Source organism: Hevea brasiliensis, chromosome 3, assembly GCF_030052815.1.
Source record: "Hevea brasiliensis isolate MT/VB/25A 57/8 chromosome 3, ASM3005281v1, whole genome shotgun sequence".
NCBI lineage: Eukaryota > Viridiplantae > Streptophyta > Magnoliopsida > Malpighiales > Euphorbiaceae > Hevea > Hevea brasiliensis.
This window is the reverse complement of record NC_079495.1, coordinates 118,095,662-118,105,718: the sequence shown is the minus strand read 5'-3', so window position 1 is coordinate 118,105,718 and position 10,057 is coordinate 118,095,662. Positions and strand designations below refer to the sequence as shown.

The following is a 10,057-nucleotide window of genomic DNA, read 5'->3' as shown; positions in this document are numbered from 1 at the left end:
TTTAACTAAACCTAAGAAACTAAATTATAGTTTATCCAAAAAAAAAATGATATCCTAACTTACTTAAAGGTAATTCTGAACTAAAATGGTTCCATTATATTAACAAACACTAAATTTGCTGATATATGCTAAATTTGCTTAAAAATCAGCAACCACTTGTTTCCATATTTAGTGAGAGAGTTGATTAAGTGGCATATAAGCTTTGTTTAGAATAAAATCATTTACAAGAAAATTATTCGGTTGAATTTTCACATAATCAAACTTGATTTCTATTTTTTTGAAAATGAAAATTTTTTAAAGTAAAAAGAATTGAATTTTTTCATTCCTAAGAAATCAATTGAATAAAATCTTTGTAAAATTTTAGATTTCAAATAGGAGAATATAAGTTGGCAAATTAGAATTCTGGTGATAATCCAGGGCCTAAGATTACTATTACATAACCTACACTTTATATATTCCACCTCTTCCTACTTTTCTTTCTTCAACCCTCATTTCTTACCTTTTACACACAAATATATGTTATATATAACTTATATGTTAGGTAGTAAAAAGAGAAAGAATTTTCACATTATTAAAATATAAGAGAGCGAAGAAGTGAAAAAAAATGAAATATATAAAATTATATTTATTTAAATAAATATATATTATTCTATAATGGCACTTGACATATATGTGTGTGAAATAAAATAATTATTTTATTCTAATTTTCATAAATAAATTACAAACAGCTATATTTGTTCACAAGTAGATGTGTCTTTTAATAAACAAACATGTCTATTATATACAAATAGTCACAATTGTTTAGAGAGGTGTCATAAACAGAACATGTCTATTACATATAAACAGTCATATTTGTTAGAAGAGATGTCAATTTAAAATAAGTAGTCATGTCTGTTGGAAATAGACAGATGTGTTTGTCTAGAAAGGTGCCATGACTTTTCATTGTCTATAAATGTGATAAATTGTTTAATTCAAATATACTAGTTTTATTTCTTCTTCTTCTCCTCTTGTCTCTCTAATTTTTGTTCATATAAAAAGTTCTTAAGGGAAATTTTTAAAAATTGTTGTCTGCAGATTTCTAGTTTTGTTGTATGTAGAGGTATATTGCTATAACCTTACAATAATTTAGTGGGAGCAATTAATATCTTAAAGATAATGATTTACATGCCTCAAAGCTTATTCTACACCCATTGTCTCAACAATATTACACTACAACAACCATCTCTATGGCTACTAAAGGAGACAATTTTGTCATCTATAACATAAAGCTTGAGAAATTGCTTTGTATGCAGGGAGGCATGAGAGAGTCTAGCTATGCCAATAACTCCTAGGTTGCTATTTTCTCAATTTCTTTATAATCTTTAATCTATATATCTTCTTATGTTTTATTTCTTTGTACTACAAAGTATGGGTTATTTTATCTTTCTCCTTCTCTCCTCATCGATCTAATATAAGATTATTAATGATTTTTAATTTACTTTTATATTAATTTAAGCAACTGTCAGTTGCTAATTTAACTAATAAATTGTTTAAGTACTAATGAGTTATATACCTATGATTGATATTGTTAACATGTTATTAATGTTCTTAAAGTTCTTGTATGTTTAATTAATTAGCATAATTGGGATTAAATTCTTTAGAAAAAAAAACTTTAATTATCCATGCAAGCCTTATGTGCTTATTTAATGCTTCACCTTCTTGAAGAAACCCTATATATGTTGCAACTCAATTCCCCCAATGTCCCATTTCAGGTGGTGGATTTAGATGCTCTTCTGAAAACGACACACAATACATAATTGATGTGTTGTGTACTGTAGAATTGTGTAAACTACAAAGAAATAAGGCAAACACATAAAATACTAATATTTACATGATTTAACCTCTCCACATAGGGCTACATCTACGGGCATATCATCATCTACTATAATCAAATAATAAATTATCAATTATAAGTTCAAAACTATACTACCCATTAACCCAATTACACCCAAGAGAACACTTATATCAAACTACTCATAGTAAATATATTAGTTAGTCCTCTCAATCTCCTCTAGACATAACTTAATATATTTACTATTTTAACTGCTGTAGCACAAAGGGTGTCTTCAACTACAATGGGTTATAATCCTTTCTTCTTGAATTATGCCCTTTCTCCACCTTAAGCCAAAGCCTCTTTCTCTTCATAGGACTGCAATGGACAAGATCCTCTTATCAATGCGCAGAGCCAAATCCTCAGCTATTGGTAAAGCCCTTCTCTATGATGAGCGACAGCTCACACTATGAGCTGAAAGCCAAATAACCTTTATACCATTCTTCTATTTATAGTATTAGTCACTCCAATCCTAATTTCATTAGGAATCATACTCAATTTAGGAATAATACTAAAATAAGAGTTCCACTCTATATAGGAAATATACGTCAATCTTATTGAGAAATATTTCTCCTACTCAAATTATTAGGAAAAGGTTTTCAAAATCAACTAGGATTTTAGATCATAAATCTAATATGATGTTATCATCAAGCACATGATCAAGCGATAGGAGTCATTAAAACTTGAGCCGCCTAAGTTTTTCTTTTTTCTTCTTTTTTTTTTTTTTTTTTTTATCTCCCAAGCAATGACTTCAACACTCTTTTCCAACTCCATCCACCCTTGGTTGCCAATTATGGGGAAACATGGAAAAGTGTCTAACTGCTAGTGGCCACCAAAATTATTTTGCACCTGGAGTTCCTAGTTCTCTTTACCAAAGACTTTTTCCAGCAAGATCAATTGATGTGTTTCATTTAGCATTTTCCATGCACTGGCTCTCTTAGGTTTGCTTTTTTTGGTATCTTAGTATTTTATTTGAGAGTTTTACAAGGATTAAAAAGGAAAGAATAATCTTCATTTATGTTTATTTCACATTTATTTTAAGCATATGAAATTAATTAATACTTGTGTATGTTGGAGACTTTTGGCATCTTAATTAAATTGTATGTAGTTTATATATTATTGTACGTTAAATTAGTAGTTTATTAATAATAGAGTTTTTCTTATTATAATTTCATTTTTTTAAAGAATGTGTTATACATCTATAAAGTAAATGACATGTCAGAGTTAATTGAATTATGTAAATTGTCTTATATTTGGCTGGCTTAAAGGTGGTCAAAAGTCAATCCAAGAATATTATGGTGTGAAGCTTGAAAGAAGTGTTGCATATATAAATTATGTTTTTGGACCACATGACTATATTTTGAATAAATAAATAAATAAAATTTTAACCATGTGAGTATATTTTGAATAAATAAATAATAAAAATTTAATCATTATCAAAATTGATAGACGCATCTATTATATGAGGCTAATTAAGCCTACAATTCTTTTTTATAAGCAAGTTCTTGGTAATTGATTTATCTGCGTTTTTTAGCTCTGTTTTGCAGTTTATTGTTTTGTAATTTTCTATTGTTGTGCTTGTGATGGTTTGTACTTTTGATTAAGTTTTTTTTCTTAGCATGTCATTACTTAAGTTGGATATATTGGCTTAGTTTTAGTTGGTAATGTCCATGCTAAGATACTTTTGCTTCCATTTTAATTAATAAATCTTTACGTATCCCAAAAAAAAAACTAACATTAATAATTGAAAACTTTTTCTCTTAAAAGAAAATTTAAACTAATGTTATTACATTTATGACAGGAGCTTATTACAAGTGAAAAGCTTACAATTTCAATATTTTTGTGCATGCACCAAGCCTATAAGACTTCAAGGATGTGGTAGAAGCTCATGACTCATTTGCCATAAACAAGCTTGAGGTTTTCAAAGAAGAGAGCTCTATGGTGGTTGACTGTCCTGACGATGCAACTGAGAAGCATTAGGCAACACCTGCCAAAGTGTTTTCGGAGTACTTATTGATGCCTATATTGGCGACCAGGTAAGTGAGGAGCTGTTTTACAAGTGGAAAGCTGAGCCATAAGCTATGCAAAAGACCTATTATAGAAGCTATAATCCTTCCACTTAGTGAGTTTGAGAGAGAGAAAATTTTTATCATTGAGGGCTTTTCATTTTATGTCCTCTTGGGTCACTGAGCATCATTTTCTACTTTAGCTTCTCCTACCTCTGGTAGGGAAGGGCTTCATTTTTTGGTCACCAGCCTAGCTTTGAGGGAAAGCCCTCCCCTAGTTAGGTTAAGGTGTATATAGTTGCTGGCTTGTGTCGTTTGGTTTGCATGCTGGTTGGTCTTCATTGAGAGGGCATCTATAGCGGTGCTTATGTGCTAAGTATCGTTTGAGAGCTTTGGATGGAGAGGCTTTGATGATGGTCAATCGTAGTATGGAGGCCTCTTTTGGTGTTTTGTCTTTTGGGTCTAAGGGTGATTATACACGATAAAAGGGTCTCACTTGCTTTTAGTTGTTTTATCATCTTTGGGTTTTGCTTCTTCACTATGGCTGGAAGGCCTTCCTAATGGTTTGAGTGCCAGCAAGCTCTGTGGTAGGTCCCTCTTATCTATTGTAGAACTGGGTTTCGTGTTCTACTAAGAAAGTGGGGAGTTTGTGTGTTATTAAAGAGTGGCTATGCTTGGATGGGCTCTTGGTTGCCCCTTGGTTGCTGATGATAAGTTGGCTTTAATCTATGTTTAGCTCCTCTAGTGGTGGCCAGTTCGAGTGGTGGCCAATGGCAAATGATGTTTAGTGTTCCCATCTTGTTTTCCTAGGGTTTCTAGGATAGGGTAAGGTTTCTTTTGGGATTGGTTTGATGGTTTGAGTCTTTGGTTTGATTCGGGTGGTTTTGTTTAACTAGGCCAGCTGTCAACCATAATATGTGGGCTCTTCTTTTCTCTTTAGATGTTTTTTTTTAGACCCATGATGTATCTCTACTCTTATGGGCTTTTTAATGCAAGTTTGCATTTAAAGAAGAAGAAGAAGAAGAAGAAGAAGAAGAAGAAGAAAAATCCTTCCATATAGTTGCATCTCTTTCTTTTGCTTAGTCGAAGAAAAAATCTATTCACACTTGAAGAAAAGGCCTTATAAAGTTTTGACATGGTTATTAAATCTATTTATATATATAAAGCAGGAAGGTATTCTCAAGAGAATGCCACATGGCATTTTCCTTGAAGAGTTTGCCACGTGTAAACTTCCATAAATAACGATCTTTTGTCTTAATTATTATTTAATTCTTTTTTAATTCTTTTTTAGTTATCATTTATTAGTTATAATATTACCTTAACATTTATGATTTAAATTATTATTTTCTTTAGAATTTGATTTTTAAAAACTAAAACCTTTTATGATTAGATGTAATATTTAAAAATTATTTATATTATTTTTTTATAAATTTATTTATGCAAAAATATTATTTATCACATGTCACTCTTCATAATAATAATAATAATAATAATAATAATAATAATAATAATAATAATAATAATAATAAAAGGTTACTGATGGCCATTAATTTAAAGAAAATTAGCCATTAATTTATGATCTCATAATCAACTATCATATAATTTAATCAACCTTAAATTATTTCATATCTTTAATAAATATTTTTATTATATTGTTATATTTTTTATTATTTTTATTATGTAATCTTTGTTAAAAAAATTAAGAGACAAAAAATGTAGTTTACATAAAAAGTTATAAAAATAAAATATAAAGATTTGACTTATTTATAATTAGTATGTATTAATTTTTATTTTAATAATTTAATATTTTTTTTATTTCACTTTCTTAAGATTAATTAATGCTTATTATTATTACCTTTATGGCCAACTTATAGTCATTGAATTAAAATGGCTAAGTAAATGGGAAACATTTTACTATTATAAAATTGAATTTGAATGTTTTTCCTACTATTTTTCAATTAAATAATATTTAATTATAAAATTAAATTTTTATTTAAATGATTTCTATTTGTTTGTCTATATATAATATGTCATATGAGATATTTGATATACATCAAGTACTCTTCTCTCACCAAGTATTTTTATTTTACCTAAGTACTTCTTTCAAAAGTTATTAGATATCATTCTTAAAATTTATTTATTTAGATATCTTTAATTAATATTTATTTAATCACTAATTTTTTTTTATAAATTTGTTATTTAATATTTCTTAAACTTGTTAATACTTTATTTCATTATAATTATATATCGAATGCAATTATAACAAATATTTTGATTATTTATATTTTATTATCATTAATTTTTAATAGAATTATTTTTAAATTTTAATTAAATATTCATATTTTTATATATAAATTATCCCTAGAATTTTAAAGATTGATTATAAATATGATTACATCAAAAATTTAGTTATAAGTAAAGATGATTAAAAAAAAAGTTACAATATCAAAATTATAGGATTTGTCTTTTGAAAAAAAAAATGCATTTTTAATATTTATTATATTAATAGAAAATGATGATATTTTAAAATTTTAATTTTTATGAAATGTATTCATTTTATATCATAAATTTATATAAAGCGATAACCTTTTTTGTGAAACAATTATTTTATAAAAAATATATTAGATGAATAAAAAAAATTTACACTTTACAAATATTTAAAGATATAGCATTTTTTAAAAATAATATAATAAAATGTTATTTTTAATTAATAATAATGTTATATATTTTTATTATTATTAAAATTAAATAATTCAACTCATTATTAATAATTTAATATATTTTTTATTATATTAATAACAAAAAATATTATATTTATATATTTTTAAAATAATATTATTTTATGATTAATCTAATATATTTTCTGTAATCAACAAAAATAAATATCGATTTACATAAATTATAAGATACAGTATAAAAATTTCATGGAATTTAAATTATTTTTGAATGAAATAATTTTATTACATTTAGTAATCATAAAAACTACTATTAACATATGTATAAAAAGAATTAAATAGGTATTTTAATTAATTACACTATAAATTAATTAAAAATTTATTATTATAATAATTAAAAATTTATTCAAATTAAATTAAATAAGAAAAAAATTTTAATTGAAAATTAATTTAATAATAATAATTTATTCTTATTTAGAATGAAATTAAAAATTAAATTCTAAATAAAATTATAAATTTTCTATACATAACATGTGCATTATACTAGTTATAAACAATTTAGTGCGCAAACAAAACCATAGTAACCTAGGTTTTTTGCTTGCAACTTTTTTTGGCTAAAAAAAAAACTACTAAATTAAGTCCAAATTAATCCTAACTTAATAAAATATTATTTTTAATGATAAATATTAAATTTTCTATTTTTAACATTGAAAATTATTTTTTATTTTTGATCAAAATAAAAAAATATAGAATTCAAACCCGAAAAATCAAATGCAAACCTAGCTTCTCCTTCATAAACCCAAAAATTCATAGTCCAATTCAAACACAAAGACCCTTGAAAATTTCTACCAATCTCACATCAAATGGGAATAATTAAATCCATAAAATTGATGATAATTGTACTCGCAGGCCACAAACTCATTAAATCTTCGTTGAAAAATATTAGCTTTCCAATGTGGAATGCTGCATCTTATGCATAATTGATAATTGTGTCTCTTATCCAATAAGCAAACAGATATCTCTAGGGGTGAGCAATCGGTTCAAACCGAATCGAATCGAATCGAATTAAATTATAAAAATCGAACCGTCAATTTTAGAAACCGAACCGAACCAAAATTAGTGAAAAACTGAATCAAACCGAATCGCTTTATTTCGGTTCGGTTCGGTTTAAACCGATCGGTTTGATTTTTGATTGATTTTTTAATTTAGACTTGATTTTCAAGTTATTTGGTCTAATTTTAACTTTGGTTTGAACCTAATAACCATTAATCAATGAAATTAAACAATTAATATATATATATATATATATATAATTAAATATAATTCATAAATTTTCCATAAAAATAAATTAATTTAAAAATCGATTCGGTTCGATTTGACTATATAAATCACTATTCGGTTCGGTTCTGTTTAACCGATTTTTTCCTCTTCAAAACCAAACCAAACCGAAATAACTGAAATTTTTATAAATTAAAACCGAATCAATTAAATTTTAAAACCGAACCGATTGAACCAAATTGACTCGGTTCGGTTCGGTTTTTCGGTTTGAACAGAATTCTACTCAGCCCTAGATATCTCTTTGGTTCCTCCCTTGTCTTCTTAATTCTGACAAACAAAATTTCCCCTTCAACCTCTAATATCCCAATGACCAGAACCCCAGAAATGGAAGCATCATCAAATAAATAAGCCAAACAACATGCATCAACAAAATCATAATATTAAAATGCCAAAGAATGCAAAACAACTACCCATCTTGCATGATAACACTTTGTTTTGATGCATGCGTAGCTACCTATCTTGCATAACTACCCATCTAGCCATCTTGCATAATAACCCAGTGACACAAGAGGAGACAAGAAGCAACCAGTCCAGTGAAAATGAAGAATGGGGATGGGCTGTTTTGAGTCTAAGAGTTGAAGACAGAAGAAGAAGAAGAAGAAGAGGAGGAGGAGGAGGAGTTGCAGATGGATTTGGGGTTTGCGAGTTTGTGATTTGGGGCTTTCTAGGTTTTTGTTTCACGTTTTTCTTTTTTATTTTAATAAAAATTATTTAATTATTTTTAAAATTTAAAAATATAAAATTAATATTTATTTAAAAAATAAAAAATTATTATTTTAATTTTTTTTATCCAATGGGTTTATTTAACCTTACTTAGAAAGTTGTGATTTTTTGAGCCAAAAGTTTATTTTGGACTTATTTGATTTTGAACTTAAAGTATAGGGGCTTATTTTATATTTTTTTCCAAAATTAAACAATGGAAATGGCATTAAAGGAGCTGGGATTGAAGGAGTTAGATTGAACCTCAAACAAAGTTTCTCTCTATTATTTCGATTATATGTAATATATATTTTAATTGATTATATATAAATTTTAATATTAACATTTAATATAATAATTATTAAATTTGTTATTATATAAAATTGCTTAAAATAATTTATAGTGAACCATCTCATCAAATTAGAGGTTGCAGTGCTATCAGTAATTAAGGAATTACAATATAGTGCACTTTGTGTTGACAATGTTAATAATTGGGTTTAACTAAGCAAATTAAGAAATTAATTGTTTAAAATAGAAATAAAAGAACTTAAGAGAAAAGTATAAAAAAATACCATGTGGTTTTGTGTTCAATATGATACCTTGTGTTTTTCTCCATTAGTAAATATGATCCAAACGTTAGTTATTGTTAATGACGCTAATGTGGCGAATATGTGGCATTGACATGATGACATGTGACAAACATAGCTTTTATGTGGCAGCACGTGGGCGTCACGTTATCAATTTTAATGTTATTATTTATTTTGTTACCTAAGTTCAAAAGATTGAAAGTATAAGTCCCTTAATTGAAAAAAAAAAAAAACCTCAAGCCCTGAATTGAAAATTTTAAAACTCAAGCCCTAAATTAAAAAAAAAAGTGCAAAAGGGGAAAGTACATGATACTTATGTAACACCCTAGGCAAATCCCACATCGACAAAACACAGGAGAGATACTGGGTTTATAAGTTGGTGGTTCGTAACCCTTAGTGATGCGTTTTAAAACCGTAAGGGCTTCGGCCCAGAGCGGACAATATCACTAGTGGGCTGGGCTATTACATTTGTGGTATCAGAGCCAGGTTTCGATCCTGGGACCTGTGGGTTGTGGCGGCACACCTCTCTCCCTCTCTTCTCTTCATCTTTTCTCGGTCACTCTATTCTCTTTGAATTAAAATTGCTAGAAATTGTTTCTAGTGTCCTATACACACATACAACCTCTCTAAATGTAAAAATCCAATTTATAATTGGTTGGCAAAGGCTTGAGAAGCAAATTGGGGGCTGCCCATTGGTAATCTTGGTGTGGACAAGCTAGAGGGACAACACTTGGGGTCCTAGGTGCTTCCTAAAGGTGCCAATTACATCCATAGTGCATCAAAGAGGTTAGTACTCTATCTCCTCTTTTAAACTAGGGTTTAAATGAATTAATTTGTTAATTCACAATCTTGAATGGCAAACATAGATCCTAATATTTATTA

The 10,057-nt window shown here is 27.5% G+C and overlaps 1 pseudogene; it reads left to right on the top strand.

Moving 5' to 3' along the window:
* Nucleotides 1–1,226: 1,226 nt before the first annotated feature.
* LOC131178478 (indole-3-acetate O-methyltransferase 1-like) lies at nt 1,227–2,811 on the top strand (annotated as a pseudogene).
* Nucleotides 2,812–10,057: the final 7,246 nt, after the last annotated feature.